This window comes from Petaurus breviceps, unplaced genomic scaffold, assembly GCF_028583685.1.
Source record: "Petaurus breviceps papuanus isolate PSGF00001 unplaced genomic scaffold, PetGlider_PUasm1.0 90994, whole genome shotgun sequence".
Taxonomy (NCBI): Eukaryota; Metazoa; Chordata; class Mammalia; order Diprotodontia; family Petauridae; genus Petaurus; species Petaurus breviceps.
In genome coordinates, this window is record NW_027187393.1 from 3,275,592 (window position 1) to 3,294,112 (window position 18,521).

The 18,521-nt window shown below is 41.4% G+C and overlaps 1 protein-coding gene and 1 long non-coding RNA gene across 2 annotated transcripts in view; both read right to left on the reverse strand.

Annotated features, from left to right (window-relative positions):
* The window catches only part of CNOT6 (CCR4-NOT transcription complex subunit 6), an 83,311-nt gene extending 70,849 nt beyond the window's left edge, over positions 1-12,462 (reverse strand). The window contains exons 1-2 of the mRNA XM_069077564.1: positions 12,316-12,462; positions 10,483-10,521 (exon numbers count right to left, since the gene is read on the reverse strand). The gene's annotated coding sequence lies outside the window, so the exon portion shown is untranslated. The remainder of the gene's footprint in view (positions 1-10,482; positions 10,522-12,315) is intronic.
* A 2,923-nt stretch (positions 12,463-15,385) lies between these two features.
* LOC138153427 (uncharacterized) overlaps positions 15,386-18,521 on the reverse strand; it is a 20,030-nt gene continuing 16,894 nt past the window's right edge. Inside the window, exons 4-5 of the long non-coding RNA XR_011166379.1 lie at positions 17,617-17,757; positions 15,386-16,043 (exon numbers count right to left, since the gene is read on the reverse strand). This is a non-coding gene — a long non-coding RNA (uncharacterized lncRNA). The remainder of the gene's footprint in view (positions 16,044-17,616; positions 17,758-18,521) is intronic.

Consider the following 18,521-nt stretch of genomic DNA (forward strand, 5'->3'; position numbering starts at 1 on the left):
CTTCCTTCCTTCCTTCCTTCCTTCCTTCCTTCCTTCCTTCCTTCCTTTCTCTCTCCCTTTCTCCCTCCACATGGGGAATCATACACTTACATGTGGGTGCTCTCCCCAAAAGAATATAAATTCTAAAAATGGAGCTCTGCTGGGCCAGGCTTTGATGAAGTCCATTCTGATTCAAATGGAACTACTTGACTATGCCTTGAACCCAAATCACTCTGGCTTTCACTGATTGGCCAATGGTGGGTTCCAAAGCAAGCCTCCGTTGGTCATTTTTTGGGTTTTGATGGCTCAGAGTGGGTATAAATAGCAATTGTTTCTGTTCTGGCCAGAAACTCTGAGGGTCTTCCTCTCCCAGATTGATTTTTATTTTTTTGAGCAGGTAAAAGAGAACATTTTTTACAACATTTCTCACGTAGTCTTAATCACTGATTAGGTGTTACCACAGACAAACTGAAACCTGGGAAAGACCTTAGCTTAAAAAAAAAGCCACTGTCTCCCTCTGCATCCTTGTCATCCCAGGCCATCTCTTGTCATCCTGATCTATTATGTCGTGCCACTGGACCCAGATGGCTGTAGAGGAGAGAGTGAGGCTGGTGGCTTTGCACAGCCCTGCCTCTCTTAAATACAAGTCACTTGCAAGTCAAGACATCACCTTCCTGATGTCATTGGTCCTCTTTGAGAACAAAAGACAAACACCAATCTCTTCTTGCCTGAAGATAGCCCAGCAGAAGCTGGGGATTGGAAAATGAGGAAAAAAGATTTTAGAGGTTTTTGCTTTCATCTCACATCAGAGATATGGAATCAAAAGATTGAGGGACTCCAGAGACTTTCCTTTACTGGCAGAGAAACTGGTAGCCTGGATTACTATGATAAAGAGCCATGAAGAAACAGAAAGTGAAAGGAGTGGGGGTGGGGGCAAAAAGAGAGAGACAGAAAAAATCGGAGACAGAGTCAGGGATAGATAGAGAAAGAAAGAAAGAAAGAAAGAAAGAAAGAAAGAAAGAAAGAAAGAAAGAAAGAAAGAAAGAAAGAAAGAAAGAAAGAAAGAAAGAAAGAAAGAAGAGAGAGAGGGAAAAGAGAGAGAGAGAGAGAGAGAGAGAGAGAGGCAGAGAGCACCCTTTGAAGCAAGACGTAAGTGTGATGGGGGCTCCACAAAAGATGCCTTCGCGTTTAGGACTGTGACATTGAGAAATTGTTTATATATATGTAAAGTCCCTCATGTATAAAGACCATAAATAGGTGATGGAATGTAACAAATACATGGAGACAAGGCTCCCACATTTTAGGATAAATAGGGGTCAAAGCTGGCATGTAAAATCTCCACAGGTAAAGAGTATGAGGGGAAATAAGGGAGTTTTCTCCTGGAGTTGCATTTTACAAGAGGATAGGTTCCCCGCTGGCAGGTTTAATAGGAAGAGTTCAAGCATCTGTTTTGTTTCCTCCTTAAAAGGAAAAATGAAACAAACCACCGAAAATTCCCTTTTCTGATATTATGAACTGTGTGCTCTCAGAGAGTTAACCCCTGCATACTGGAATGGGAATCGAAATAGCCTGCATAATCTTTTTCTAGTTTTCCTGGATGGGAGTTCTGAGATGAGAGGAGGAAAACCCTCATAAAATTCTCCAAAAGCATACCAGAAACATGCCCATCCCTAGAAGCTCTTTGATACAAAGCAAAGCAAACAAATGGCTATTTCAAAATGACTGGAAATCAGGATGTGCACAGAAATGTGTGGTGGGATTTTTTAATGCATTTTTTGTTGTGGCCTTAATTTCCAATAAACACAATCATTTCAACATACAGAGAAGAATAAGAAAGAGGGAAGAGAGTAAAGGAAGTGGGGGAAAGTCACACGAATGTCTCATAAACAAGAGTGAAGACTTTGACACCTCATAGCATCCAAACCATCACCAAACCCATTTCTGAGAAACTTTTCAATTAAGCAGTCAATCTATAAGCATTTATTAAATGCCTACTATGTGCCAGGTGCTGTGCTAAATTCTGAGAATATAGTCAAAAATGAAATAGTCCTTACTCTCAGAGAGCTTACATTCAATTGAGGAAGACAACAAATATATACATATAGGTATTCAAAAAGCTTCCCAATCTTAATAAAATTGTGTGAGTTGACCTTTATTAGAAAGGGCTACTTCCCATGTAGTTAAATATGCACCCTAAAATTCAGAAGAAACTCCTCTGATTTACCAGAGACTGGGACTACATCATGATGGTTGGTTAAGACCTGATAGAAGAAAATCTTGTAGAGAGAACCCTCTTCCTCTTTATCTCCCTACCCCAACCTATAATCTATAAAATAGGGTGTGGAAATACCTTCCATTTTAAGACTTTACAAGTACATTCTCTCCTTTCAACTTCTAGAGAGGGGGAGGTTTTTCTTCTCCGTCCAACCACAGCATCAATGGCCACTTTTAGCAGAAGTGCAAGGCAGGTGGAGGCATGTGCTTGCCTGAAGACTGACATTTCTTAAAATTCTAATTTCTGGCAGCCTTCTTCTGCCTGTTTCCTTCTTTTGTGCAGGAACTAGCAACTTGAAAAAGGAGTGATTTGCAGCCTGGGGGTTACTTTGTATGTTATTCTGAGTTTGAAAGTTTTTGAGATTCAGAGTCAAGAGGGAGATTTCCTTCCTTTCACAGTTCCCAGAGAACAGCTAATAGGCTCTTGCAAGTAAAGGACTAAAGTCATATCAAGAAGTGACCAAAAGATCTAGACCTTGTCAATCCCCTATAATAACTGCTGTGAGTGGCTAGGACAACTCAAGTCTGAAGTGAATGAGAAATATCTGTTCAGAAGGCTCACAAAAGATCTTGACCTGGTGGAGTTAAGACGGCGGAGTAGAAACATGACCTCCCCACGGCTCTGGCTTCCACCTTCCCCAATCCATGTAAAAAGGGGACTCTAAACAAACTTTGGAGCTGCAGAACCCACAAAATGACACAGAGAAGCTAACTTCCCGCTGAGGACAACCCAGCAGGCCGGAAGGAATCGGTCAGCACAGTGCTCTGGGAGCCGAGCCCAGCTCCACACTGAGGCTTTAGCCCCAGGGTGGGGCTGACCAGCCTCCTGCAAGAGGGACTCCAGATCAGCAGCACCTGTGGCCATTTATCAACACATAGATGTGAAGGACACAGTGAGAGGTCAGTGCAGTCTGGACTTTGGGACCCAGTAAGTGGGAGTGCATGGCTTTTGCCTTCGTGAGAAGCCACTGAGATGCCAGCACAGCCAACCAGCACCATGTGGCAGATTGAGCTCCTGGCCTGCAGAGTGTAGGGGGACCAAGCACCAGTCTGAGGGGTAATTGCTCTTGCTTTAACCTTCTCAGAACTGGGTTGCAGTCTAGGGTGGACGTCCTGGGCTGTGTGTCCAGCTTACCAGAGTGTGTGGAGACCTCAGAGAGGACACCCATCTAATACCTCCAGCAGCTGAGAAAACCCCAGTGTTTGGGACGAAAGCTCCCCTGTCTGGTGGCAGAGTCCTACTGTGGCAAAAAGCCCAGGGGTCAAGTGACTGACGGGCAGCATGACCAGGCAAAGGAAACAAAGCAGACAGAAGATTCCAACATTAGACTCCTATTTTGGGGACAAAAAGGAGCAAAGCATGGAACAGGAGGAAGACAGTGAAGTCAGAACTCCTGCACCAAAAGCTTCAAAGGAAAATTAGAGCTGGTTACAGGCCATAGAGGACCTTAAGAAGCAGATAAGAGAAGTGGAGGAAAAATTGGGAAGAGAAATGAGAACAATGCAAGAAAATTATAAAATGAGAGTCAACAGCCTGACTGAGGAAAATAACACCTTGAAAAATAGACTAACTCAAATGGCAAAAGAGGCTCAAAAAGGCAATGAGGAGAAGAATGCCTTAAAAAGCCAAATTTGCCAGATGTAAAAAGAATCTCAAAAGCTCAGTGAGGAGAATCATTGCTTCAGAATTCGATTGGAGCAAATGGAAGCTAATGACTTTATGAGAAGTCAAGATGCTATTAAACAGATCCAAACAAATGAAAGATTAGAAGGCAATGTGAAATATCTCATGGGAAAAAACACTGACCTGGAAAATAGATCCAGGAGAGAGAATTTAAAAATTATTTAATTTTTACTACCTGAAAGCCATGATCAAAGTAAGAACCTAGAAATCATCCTCCAGGCAGTTCTCAAAGAAAACTGCCCTGATGTTTTAGAATGAAAGGGCAAAATAGAGGTTGAAAGAATCCACAAACCACCTCCTGAAAAAGATCCCCAAAAGAAAACTCCTAGGCATAGTATAGCCAGGTTCCGGAATGCCCAGATTAAGGAGAGAATATTACAAGCAGCCAGGAAGAAACAATTTGAATATTATGGAAACACAATCAGGATAACCCAGGATCTGGCAGCTTCTACACTGAGGGATTGAAGGGTTTGGAATATGATATTCCGGAGGGCAAAGGAGCTGGGATTAAAACCAAGAGTCACCTACCCAGGAAAACTGAGTATCATGTTTCAGGGGAAAATATGGTCATTCAGTGGACTAGAGGACTTTCAAGCATTCTTATTGAAAAAACCAGAGTTGAATAGAAAATTTGACATCTAGATACAAGAAGCAAGAGAAGCATGAGAAGGTAAACAGGGAAAAAAAATCATAAAGAACTTATCAAAGTCGAACTATTAACATTCCTACATGGAAAAACAATAATTGTAACTTATGGAAACTTTTCTCAGTAGTTGAAGGGACTAGAAATATATATATATATATATATATATATATATATATATATATATGTCTATATATGAGGGTATATGGGCATATGAACACATGTGAATGTGTGTATATATGTTTACAGGTATACATAGATAGAGGGCACAGGACCAATTTAACAGGAAGGGATGATACTTAAAAGGTGAAATTAAGAGGTGAGAGAGGAATATAATGAGAGGAGATGGGGAGAGACAGAATGGGGTAAACTATCTCATATAGAAGGGGCAAGGGAAAATGGTTACAATGGAGAGGAAGAATAGGAAGGCAAAAGGGAATGGGTCAAACTTATTCCCATTGAATTTGGCTCAAGGAGGGAATGAAATGCACACTAAATAGGGTATCTCACCCTCCAGGAGAGTAGGGGGGGAAGGGGATGAGAGGAGGGGATGATGGAAGGGAGGGCAGGCTGAGGGGGAGGGAGGATGGAAGCACCCACTTTTGAAAAGGGACAGGATCAAAGAAGAGAATAGAACAAGTGGGAGGTGGGATAGGAGGGAGGGAAATATAGTCAGTCTTTTACTATATATCTACTATGTTATTGTTTTGCATTAGATACACAGGTACAACCTATACTGAACTGCTTATCTTCCCAGTAAGGGTGGGCATCAAGGGAGGAAGGGAATGAATCTGGAATTCAAAGCTTTAAAATAAAATATTCATATATATATATATACTATTATTAATACTATTTTATATGTAATTGCGAAATAAGATATACAGGCACTGGGGCATAGAGACCCACTGGAAAAGTCGAAAGGGGTATAGGAGAAAATATGGGAGAGAGCAGATTGGAGCAGGGAATATCCTGTGGGACTGATATTTTGGGGTGGTGGGTAGGGGAAAAATGGAGAGAAAATTTGTAACTCAAAATCTGGTGGAAATGAATGATATAAATCAGAAGTTAATAAAGCATTTGAAAAAAAAAAAGATCTTAACCTTCCAGGGCAATATCATCAAGAATGAAACTGTCTGCTCATACACATCCTTATTTCCCACCCTGCTGGACTCATTTTGGACTTCTTTTCATTTCTTTATCATTTTTCCTAAGGTGCCTCTCCCCACCCATTTTCAGCTTTCTTTTGTAAATGGTCTTGTCTCATTAGATTTTAAGAACCTTAAAGGCTCTTTTTAAGAACCTAAAAGTCTTTCTTCTTCTTCTTCTTCTTCTTCTTCTTCTTCTTCTTCTTCTTCTTCTTCTTCTTCTTCTTCTTCTTCTTCTTCTTCTTCTTCTTCTTCTTCTTCTCCTCCTCCTCCTCCTCCTCCTCCTCCTCCTCCTCCTCCTCCTCGTCCTTCTCCTTCAGGCTAATATCCCCAGTGTTTAACATAGTGCCTGACACATAGTAGGTGCTTAATAAAAGTCTATTGACTACTGACTAATGGGCAATTTGAGTGTTTTATGTCTCCTGAAATTCTTCATGCGTATCTACAAATATTATGCAGTTTGGGGCATGGGGGAAATTTAAAACTATGCCATGCCTCATACCCCTATACCTTTGTGAGAAGAAGCTGTTACCAAACCCTAGACATAAATCATGCTTAAGCTTTGTTTTTGAGATTTCTCTGGAGTTTTACACTGGAGTAGGGGCAGAGGCAGAGGTAGGAAGTGACCCCGGTGGGGTCAGGCCTCCCCAAGATCAAACCTGAGTCATGTGAACTTAGAGTTCCCCTGTGGGAGACCCTGAGACACAAAGTATACAAGGTAATTTCTCATGGAATTCCTGTAGGGAGCTGGACAAGGAGAGAAAACAGATAAAGCCTCACATAGGACATGGGATTTAAGCCAGAAGCAAGTACATAGGTAGAAAATGGCAAACCTGGGAATTGAACCCAGGTCCTCTGTCTCCAAATTACCAGGACTTTCCCCACTGTAACATGATGAACTTGGGAGAAGAGAATGTGTGAGGAGCTTTAGAGATGAGACTGGGAGGAGGTAGAGAGAGGCTCTAACAGTATCTGCCAGTGCTGGGATGATTGTGTGGGATCTGGACAACCTCTTAGAGTTTCCCAACATTTCCACAACATGAAGTGTATGGGAAAGGGGGAGAAGGAAGGGAAAGAGGGAGAATAGGAAGAGGTAAAAGGAGAAGAAGGAAGGACAGCACGAGGGCAGGAGAGGAGGAGGAGGAGGAAGAGGAGGAGGAGAACACATTCTGAATGTAAGGAGGTAAAATCAGTGCTGAGGGGTAATCTTGATTGGGAAATCCCAGGACCAACTGTTTTTGAAATTGTCAGGAAAACAAGGTGGAGGAGGGATGACTCAAAGGGAGGGATGTGCCCAGAAGAAGAAGTACCACAAGGCTCAGAGAAAGAAGCAAATCAGTGAGCCAGAGATAAGAATTCTTAGGAATGGGAAAGAGGGAATGGGGAAAAAAGGCCTCTGGATATTTTCAGATCTAAATGCTGCCTACTGGACCATAGTGTATCTCCCTTATCAGAGAAATGGGAAGGCAATGTATTTAGGCCTGGAAACCAGCCTGGAGATTGTCCCGATGTACAGCCCAGGAACTTTCCTCCCATGTCAATAGGGTCAGACAGGCCAGGGTATTTTACATCTGGGTGGAGAGTCTGGCCCTGTCTGTACACTTAGAGTGCAGCCAAGTGATCACAGCATGGACTCATCACTGGGATAAGAAAGACATGAGTAAGGGTTTATCCTGTATGTGCAACCCCTACAGGATTAAATTTTTTAAGAAAGTAGAGATGACCTCAGTCACTCGGCCGAGATCAATGTTTCTCTTCCAGACCCATACAGACGATAATACATCTCCACCTTTGCATTCGGTTCCATTCTTGTTTACTTCTTAGAGTAAACTCTGTGTAGAGATGATTCTCAAAGCTAAGACCCAGTGGAAATCTTCCTTTGATTCTTTTCAAGTTTTATGCTTACAAGTGCAGTGCTCAGTTTATCCACTGTTATTATGCACTTTCATTACCTGATTGACCAGCTTCCTTTCCTAGACATATTATCATAATGATGATAATAACTATATCTTATGGGACACTTTACCTGAAACTAACTGGGAGTGGTAGCAGAGTTTAGCTGTGACAAGTCACATGCTTTCCCGTGTCAACCCATAAGCACAGTGGGATATTTCGTTCAGTTGTGAAATTGTGAAAGTGGTCCATTGTTGAATATCTCTTGCGAAAGCCTGTTTGTTCCCTACTAATACCCTCCTCCAGGATACTTTGTTGTTGTTGTTGTTCAATTGTCCCCATTGCAGCTGACTCTTTGAGACCCTGTTTGGTGTTTTCTTGGCAAAGATCTTTTTACAGATGGGGAAACTGAGGCAGACAGTGACTTACCCAGCATCACACAGCTAGTAAGCATCTGAGGCTGTATTTGAACTCAGGGCTTCTGACTCCAAGCCTGATGTTTTATCCACTGTATCACCTAGTTGCCATCTACTCTGCATTCCAGTATAAATAACTTGCACAAAAATTTCTGCACAAATGGGAGAGTGGGCATAGGTCAGTAGTTAATGACTAATATGTACACACGAGTACACATTCACATACATGTGTGTACAGATATACATATGTGTATATGTTGCATATGTGTGTAGACACAAAATATATTATACTTTCCAAATTTTAAACTGTTATATAAATGCTATTAGCTTTATTATCATTATTCATTATTGACGTTCTCTCAGTGACCTTTGCTCAGTATTAATAAGGCTTGAGGTTTTGGGGTTTGGGGTTTTGGATTTTTTTTCCTTGCACATTTTCCCAGACACCTGGGCCTGGAGTATGAATACTTAGTGGAAAAGAACAAAGGACTCCCTTTCCTATGAGGTCATGTACACATACGGGGGGGAATTGGAAAAGAAACTTTTGGAGATTCATGTAAGAATTGCCATGAGATAGAGGAGGATTCATGAGATCTCTTCTGGGAATAATAGCAACTGGTAGCAATACTTATTTCCTAAAGTGAGCTAATTGGAAGTTTCATGAAGAAAAAAGGATACAGATACTACCAGGGACATTTTTTTTTTAAAGCAATCGGGGTTAAGTAACTTGCTCAAGGTTACATGGACAGTTATTTCTGGGTGTGGTGCTGAGTATCTGAGACTGGATTTGATCCAGGTCATCCGGTGCTCTTACTCGCTGAGCCACCTGGCCGCCCCTAAGCAATTGGGGTTAAGTAACTTGCTCAAGGTTACACAGCCAGGTGTTTCTGAGTGGGTGCTAAGTGTCTGAGCCCAGGATTCGATCTCCAGGTCATCCCGATACTGGAGCCGGTGCTCTTACTCGTTGTGCTACCTGGCCGCCCCATTGCCAGGGACATTTTTCAAGTAGAGATGTCAACATTGTCTGTCCTAAAGATTCCACCTTCCACCTTCTGCCTCCCTTCACCAAGGCAGTTACAAATCTTTTGCAAGAAAGCTACTTTGGGGAGAAGGCTAATATAAATGTACTCATTCAGGAATTGTGGGTTTCATTTCTATCCTGATTAAATGCTACTGTTTCAACGCTTTTCTTTGCCTGGGTCTGTTTACATAGTGAACCACAGAATACCTGGGACTAAGTTAACTTCAAATGTTCCTAGTTTTTGAAATGAGTGGAGGCAAAAGCAAACCAGACAATTCCAGTGATTTGAATCTAATAACATGGGTCTAGAGTTGATTGGACCATAAGCTACAGTTACATTTACATAATATCTCATAATTGCCAGATGTTTTCACATCCATTCTCACCTTAAATCCCCACAAGAAATTCCATGAGGTAGTCAATTTAATTAAATTCAACTTGAATTTATTTAATGCCTACTATATGGCAGGCACTATGCTAGGTGCTGCGGATACAAAGTCAAAACAAAATGATCCCTGCCCTCAAGGAGCATACTTTCAAATGGGAGAAAACCACACACATACAGATAAATATTATATATAATATATACACACATATATGTATTATGTGTAGTAGATAAAAAGCATTTTCATGGGGTGGTAAGAACTAACATCTTGAATGGATAATTTGTGAAATTATAAAATTATGAAATGGGGGCAGGCATTCCTGGTTCTTTGAGTACTCACTGGCAAAGACCATGATTGGCAAGTGGGAAATGGGGAAGCAGTCACATTTTAATAAGGCACAGAGACAAATGGCAAAAAGTGGGAAAGAATACCGAGGCAGATTGTGGCATAGGGACAGGGAAAGGGATGGTGAAGGGAGGCAGCATGGGGAAAAGGAGGGGGAGGAGGAGAGACACAGAACACCACTCACCATAGATTAGAGTTGGGAGCACTAGGCAGCATGGACCCACCCAACAGAAATGGGAAAGGGCTGGGAGGTAGGAGTCTGAGGTCTCATTTTTATAGGGATTTTTGTTTAAAAGAGACCAACTCCTATCTGTGCCACCTTAGGGTTAGTTCATTAACACATAAAAATCATCGCAAAGTTATCAGTAAATCTTCAAAGTCCTCATCCCAAAGTTATCAGCCTCTTTTTGATGTTCTGCTGTTTTGGAATGTCGAGGTCTGGATTCTGTCTAGAATTTACATGTCATAGGATCAGAAATCTTGACAAGCAGCGCCTAGATGATTTCTTCTGATTCAGCACATATTACTAGGACATAAATTTTAGTATGTATGATACAATTTGTAAATTATACTCCTTTGATCTTTGGGATGCTTCCAGGTTCTCTTTTGCAATGTAATTTCCTACTGAAATTTACTGATTATAAGAGGAGGGGATGGTCAGGGAGGGGGAGAACAAGATAGAATTTTAATACATACCTGGAAGGATCAGGCAAAGTCTTGTTTGCTAAGTGGTACCTGAAATGAATAGTAGTATCATTAATATTGATCAGTATTACTGATATCAGTATTATTATCACCTCCATTTTACATACAAGAAGAGTAGTTCCCAGGCTGTTCTTTCTGCTACACCTTTCTTTTGGTGGTTAATGGGTTAATGAGTTATTCCTGGATTCAAAATGCTAGTCTATGAAGATATTAAGAATAATCGTATTCTCAGCTGATACTAGCACTCTTATTTACAACTCCTCCAAAAATAAAGGTTTTCTTAGTCACAGGAGTAAACTCATGGAACAATGCCACAAGAGATCAGTTGTTGTTGTTGTGGAGTGGGTTGAGTTGATTTGCCTCAGAGCTAGTAAATTTCTGAGGATGGATTTAAACTCGTCTTTTTAACTCCAGATCTAGCATTCTATCTACTTCATAACCTCTGAAAGTATCTTTTGATACTTGATGGAGCCATCATTGCTTCAGTGTGGGTAGATTTTCCCTCTGTGCAGACCATAGCCCCTCCATTCATTCTTATTAAGTATTATTTCTCTTTCTTTTTTTTTTCATAAAGACCCTATAGAGAATCCTCTCAGTTTGCTGAAGGCTTCTTATGCTTTTAGTATTTCAAGGGATCTGCTTAGACAGTGTGTCCATTATCTCTCATTCCTATTCCATATTCCTATTCCATATTCCAGGTTGCCTCCTTTTCCATTCATTTATACCCTCCATAATGGCTTCTGTGCCACTTTTCTTACAGAAATTATCATTGGCAATATAGTATATAGCCAGATTCTGCTACTCATGCATTTCCTATGTCCCTTTGAATTCTCAGTAATTTTAATTCTTCTGAAATCATGATATTCCACAGTTCACAACTATATGGTATCATCAAGAAAACTGATGTTAAAGAGATAGAATTTTCCACAGCAAGCAGCTTCAAGTTATTGAAATATTGTGCCATTTCACAAGTGTTTGATCTCCTAACTTACTAAGTTCAAGACAGTTCATCACTCATCTGCAACTTCTGTCTAGGACGCACATATTGATAAGCCAACATGCAGCTGTTCAATCAGTCATATGCAATAATCTGGGAAATATGTGTTTTCATCAGTTTTGTTTTTCTGAAATCAATAAGAATTATTATATAGTGGATAGAAGGCAAGAATCAGAGTTAAGAAAACCTAGGTTCAAGCTCTATCTCTGAAAAAATACTAGCTTTGTGACCATTAGTCACCTAATCTCTTAGTGCATTAGACAATTCTTTAAGACAGTAAATTAAAGATGAGCTCATCTATATAGGTAGTATTCACAATAGGAGTTCCATACATTGTGTGAAATCACAGGTTCAGAAGTAAAAAAAAAATAACAAAAAGCAAAATCCATAGACCTCTTTGCTATAGATTTCACTGAGTGTATTATATAGTTTGGTCAGGGGGAGGAGAGGTTATGTGATTAATACAATATCGCCTGCAAATCAATTGATTTGAGAAGATAGACTGGAAATGTAAGTAGATTCATGGAGGCTTAGAAAAATTCCCAGGTGACTGATCCAAAGTAAGTTCATAGTAGGAACAAGGAATTTGGAGGGGAAGGGAAGTCTTAATGCTACTGCTTTTGGTTAAAGGCTGCTGAGGCATATTTTCTGAAGATGTTCAGAAATGTTTGAGGGTGATGTTCCAAAGAGGACAACCTTGGCCCACTCCTTTCTCTCCCCCAGCCCAACTCTCCTTGGGCCCTGTCAGAATCTGAGTGGTTGGGACCAATTCAGGAGTTAGTTACTTGTTATTTAGGTTTCTGACAGAAAAAAGTAAGATCACATACCTTCAAATTCCCAAAGCATTTACTAGAAGGTCAAAAAGAGTTATATCTGTGCATGGTTTTGTCTTCCCTCGGTTCCCAATCTCACTGCTAGCATTCAAGTAAGCCAGCTAGGTAGATTCAAAGGCCATCTGGATCTTAATGCATATCACACAAATATTGTGAAAATACTTAGAATCATGTGGTTTACTTCTCACAGCTCAGCAAAGAACATTTTGCAATATATCATTAGGAAACACCTCACAGAGAGGAGACTGATGAGATATATGAGACTATTTGTCTTCCTAAAGATATCTTTGACAGACCTCTTACATATTCATAACAAATTCAGAACAGATATGAAACAAGTACATAAGTGGTAGCAGTTTTAAAAAGCATGCATAGTCTGCTGCTGTGAGCAGGGAAATAGGGAGTAACAGCACATTGGCTTCTCCTCCGTCCACTTCCACATAAGGAGATGGGTAATGCATGTGAGCAGGATGGGTAACAGTTGAGAGATTTTCTGCCCCTCTTAGGAAAGTCCAGTGGGGAAAGTCAATGCAAAGCAGCCCCTGGCTTCTTAGTGTTTGCCTTTATCTATCCATCTAGCTGTAATGATAAAAGTTCAGCCTATAGACTCCATGTGGGTGGCACACTTCTCTGCCTTTAATCTCAGTCTTTCTTCCACTTTCCACCAATTCACAGTTTGTGTTCCATTCTGATTATTTCTCTGTCTTGTACTTAATTGACTTCTTTTCTTTTCTTGCCCCCAACCCCCTTCAAGGTCAAGGTCAGACAAAAAAAACTGGGTAGTTTGATCTCAGGAAAAAATCTAAAATACATCAGAACTTAGAAAGTGCTGAAAAAAGACCTGCCTACCCACAGGCTACTCTGTCCCACTCTCACTTTGTTCTATAGCAAATCCTTCTTGAGGAACTCCTCTATTGATCGACTCTATTGATATACATAAGTGTATGTATATGTGTATGTATAAACACGTGCATTCTGGGCCCACTCTCTTAGGGTGAGACAAGCTACATCAACCCTCAGGATTCCAGGGTATACTGAGGAGTTTGTGGGTATCTCTTTTCTCAGTGGCTTGAGCCCCCACCAGCTGTTTCCTCCATTGTTAGGAGCCTATGACTAGCATGCCATATTATTTAACTATTTAACAGCAGGTGGTTTTTACAAAAGAATAAATATTTTACAAAACTTCCTCCAAAGTACAAATATGTTCTCCAAAGTCTCAAGGACATCCTATCTCCTATACCTCTCTGGTCCTGGGGACTCAAAAACCTTAGCTTGATTTCTACACAGCCTTGTCCCACCAAGTCCATGTCCAGAGGTGGCATAACAGCCAGGTAAAGCCATTGTCGAGTGATCCTCCCAAATGCCACTCCTGAAGATCACTTCTTGTACTTTGAGTCATTCATGCTAGTCAGCTGTCATACCATGATTGAATTCTGACTCCCACATTGCTGTGGCTCCTACTCCTGACCAAGATCATAAACCTGTTCTTCCTTCACCTAGAATGAAAAATATGAAATGAAAAGACCCAGGAGGCCCCATTTCTAGTGGACTATTTGGCCTTGGGGGAGGGAGAGGGAAGCAGGCTCCATGGCCTTTCCCCTTACAGCAGTCTCTTGTGTGGCACTGTCAGGCCACCAGAGCGCAGTTAAAGACAGTGGGCAGAAAGAGGCAAAGAACAAGTAACTGAAGCATATGAGTCTTTTGGAATGCCCCCAAAACCAGTCATCAAAGAGCTTCCCTTTAAACATGGTTAACTGGCTGGAACCAGTTACAGAATGTCTGCTTATTCTCTGGTGTGTCCAAAGTACTCTGACTCATTGTTAGTATTCTCCCAGAAGGAGGCTCCCTCCCTTTCCACGTGGAGAGATACAGTCCCCGGAGTTCTGCAGATGTGCTAGTCAATCAATCAATAAACATTTATGAAGTACCTACTACATGTGGGTCCCTCATTACATACACACACACACACACATATCACTCACATATCAATATCCATTTGGTAAATGGGTAGAGCATTCCCTATTCCCTTCCTGCTCATGGGTAGGGGACTATGGGGAAGGGACAGAAACCAAGGGAATCTCTTAAATAGGAAAATCCATTTGGTAATCAAAGTACCCAGGAAGAAAAGGAATAGCATTTTGAAGGGAGAGAGGGGAAAGATGTTCTTCAGCCTTCACATGGGGTGGGGAGCTTCAGTCTAGGGCTCATAGAGCTTGTGGTAGATCTGCCAGTGAATTTTGGCCATGTCTTCTTTGTGAGGAATGCTATCAATAAAATGAGGATACTACTGATGTAGTATGGTAAGGTTGGGTCCTCTCACAACTGGGTCGATGGTTCCCAGACAGTCCTCATTTAGGATTCCCGTGTAGCCCACCCAAACTCTAGTTTGTGTCCCTCTGAGTTGGCTAGGTTGCAAGGTCAGATATCACACAGTTCAACAATCAGTGAGCCCCACTGGGCTCATGCAGAGGTGAGTCTCGTGGCTGTCCTAGTGGCAGTACTCAAATGGATGTTTTTTAAACATTTTATTCAGTCATTTTTCAGTCATGTCCAACTCTTCATGACCCCATTTGGGGTTTTCTTGACAGAGATACTGGAGTGGTTTGTCATTTCCTTGTCCAGATCATTTTACAGATGAGAAAACTGAAGTAAAACAGGGTTAAGTGACTTGCCCAGGGCCATACGTTGAGTTGTGTCAGAGCCTGGATTTGAACCCACAAAGGTGAGTCTTGGTGGCTCCAGCTTCAGTGCTCCATCCACTGCACCACCCAGCTGCCTGTTTTTAAACATTACATTTTACCAATTTGTTGACATAGTTCTTGTCATACTTGCAAAATATCCTAATTCAGACAATGTTCCTTAGTTATCTAAACGACTCCCCAGAGACAGACAGACCCTGGTCAGTGAGGATTTGGGAGTGGAGCTGTGGATGGGTGGGTAATGTTTTCTTCATTTGCCAAGTTGAATATTTGGATGTTACAAGCATAGTAGCAGCAGAATGTCTGTAATAAGGACTGAACATTTGATTCTAGCAAACATTTATTAAGAGCCATACTATGTACAAGACACCATTTTAGGACAAAGACAAAAATGAAAAACTGCCCCTCTCCTAAAGGAGCATATGCTCTATTGGGGGATTCATCATATAAACAGATAAAAAACCATAAAATCTATAGAAAGCAAATACAAAGGCATGCAACATTCAATTCAACAATCATTTATTAAATGCTTACTATTTTCCAGGCACTCTGCTAAGTGCTAAGGATACAGAGAATAAACACACAGATAAGCACAAACAAGATATTTTGAAGAATGAGAGAACACTAATTACAAAGATCAGGAAAGGGATCACATAGTATATATTAGCTTTGACAGAAGCTAAAAAAGCTTCCAAGAGGTGAGAACCTTCGAGGCACAGCTTGTGCAAAGTTGCAGAGGTAGGAAATAATATGCTGAATTTGGAAAAGAACAAAGAGATGAGTTTGGCTGGAAAGAGGAATGCATGAAGTGAGATAACAAAAAACTTTTCTTGTAAAGGTTAGCTGGAGTCAGGTTATAAAGGGCTTTAAAGGCCAGGCTGAGGAGTCTGTATCCCAGAAGCAGTAGGTGACAACTGAAGGTTCTTGAGTAGGGAAGTGATATAGTCAGACTGGTGCTTTAGGAAATTTATTTTGGCCATGGAAAGGAGGATGGATTGGAGAGTTGATTGGAAAATGGAGAAACTGTAAGCATGGAGGGAGATCAATTAGGAACCTGCTTCAATAGCCTGCAAGGGCCTGAATAAACAACAATAACAATAATAACTAATATTTATATGGCACTTTAGGTTCAAAAAGCACTTTGCATATATAAATCTCATTTGAGTCTTACAAACGCTGTGAAGTCGATGTTACTATTCTCCCCATTTTATAGACAAGGGTTCCATGGGAGACAGAAGTTAAGGGACTTGCCCAGGCACCCACAGCTAGTGTTGGAAGCAGGATTTGAGTCTTTCTGACTCCTGGCCCAGTACCCCATCCACTTCACCACCTAGCTGCCTGAGATAAGAGGATAGAGGCGAATGGCATTCAGATTTTACAACTGATTGGATATGGTAGATGAAGGAGAAGGGAGAGGCAAAGGTGATTCCAAGATGAAAGATGTGGGTGCCTAGATACTTCATCAGAGCATATACCACAAACCAGGAGTTTTACATGACAAATACAAATAGACCCATCTCCTTATGAGGAACTTCTGCTTCAAAGATGATGTGAGGAGATTGCGAGTAAGGTAGTAAAAAAGGAACATAAGTGATCCAAGGATCCCAAGTCAAGTAGTTTATTCAGGCAAGAATATTCAGTGAAGGGGCAGCTAGGTGGCACAGTGAATAGAGTACTGGCCCTGAAGTCAGGAGGACCTGAGTTCAAATGTGGACTCAGACACTTGACACACTTACTAGCTATGTGACCTTGGGTAAGTCGCTTAACCCCAATTACCTCGTCTTCTCCCCTCCAAAAAAAGAGAAAAGAATATTTAGTACAGAATATGGCTCCCATGGGCAACCCAAGGAGTAGTACAGGCTTGCTGTAGGATATGTATCCTAAGCAAGAGCCCAGATCTTTTCATTCTCCGCCTTTATATCTGATTCTTGTTGCTGGGCATTTCCCAGGGACCAAGCGGGAGGGGGACTTTCGGGGCAGTCAGTCAGCAAGCAGGTCGTCTGGACTATCCCCTTTCACCCCCACTGACCACAAGGGTGTTATGATTAGGAAAGTTTGCTAACCTTGCATCCTTGGATTAGAGGAAGTTTACTAAACTGATTAAGATCATCATCTTGATCCCCCACCTAAATATAGCTAACTAAACCAGTATTGAGTATATAGGAACTCCCCAGTACATAGGTGAGTCAATCAGTAGTCACACATGGAATCCCTCTCTTCTGCCATCTAGGTCCTAGAAATATAACAGTTGTCATGAATGGGCATCAGAAGGCCTGTTTGTACTTCTAGGTATGTGCAATTTTGAATGGCTCTGTTTCTGGAACTCCTGGGGCCCCACAGCTCCCAGCCTTTGAACAGAATTGGCCAATTATGCTGTTGAGGAGAGGAGTGATGTTGGAGGAAAAATCACAGAATATCAGAACTGGAAGGGGTTTTAGATCACTTAGCTCTCCTAATTCAACCCATATCTAGACAAGAATATCAACTCTAACCTCTTAACATAGATATCCAGCCTGTTCTTGAAGACCTCCAGGGAGTGGGAACCTACTTTCTCTCCATTTTTGGATAGCTCAGTCACCCAGAATTTTTTCCTTACCTCAAATCAAAATTTATTTCTTTGTAATTTTCCTCCATTGCTTCTAATGAGGGATCTGCCTGTTCAGGACTAGAGAATGGGCCATTTTCATAGGACGCAGTCTATTTCTGCTGTCTTGACCAATGATTCTTCTGCTTTTACCTGAGGCAGTCGTAAGGAAGGTTAGTATGAGTTGTCTGGAGTTATGTGGGCAGACACATGGCATAAATTCCTAAAGAAATATGCATAGTATGAGGTCATATATATGGACTCATAGAATAAAGTCATATGTGCAGACACATGGTAAAAGGCATCTGGGAACATTTGAAGCTTGTCCATAAATACCCAATTCCCTTAACTGCTGTTTTCTGAAGACTGATATTTCTGGCATTTTCTCCAGGGTGGGTCAGTCCGGGCAGCCCAGGGAACTGCTCCAGCCAGGCAGATGAGAGGTAGAGGCTGTACCCCGAATGACGAAAATAATTGGGGCAGAAAACACCCCACACTAACATTAATCTCTGCTGTCAGCGGGTGTGCCGGGGAGTTTCCCAGGATGTCAGAGGATTGGAAAACAACAAGTTGTGGAAAAGTCCCAGGCAAAGGAAAGTTGGTGGCAGAAGGGAGAACATGTGAAGGTTCCCAGTATTTCCTCATCATGTTTGACCAAGGAGACAACGTGATGGCCAAAGAATCTATTGAAAGTGTGCCCTTTTATTAGAATGACTTCTTCAAGTCTTCAGGTCACCGCTGTTTGTGTTCTTTCTGAATGCAGAAAAAGTTTGTGTTCCCTCCTTTCTCAGTACCCTTTTCCCTAGAGACATGCTCTACAACACTAGAATCATAGAATAGAGCCTTGGGGAAAGAAGGAAGGAAAGAAGGAAGGAAGGAAGGAAGGAAGGAAGGAAGGAAGGAAGGAAGAAAGGAAG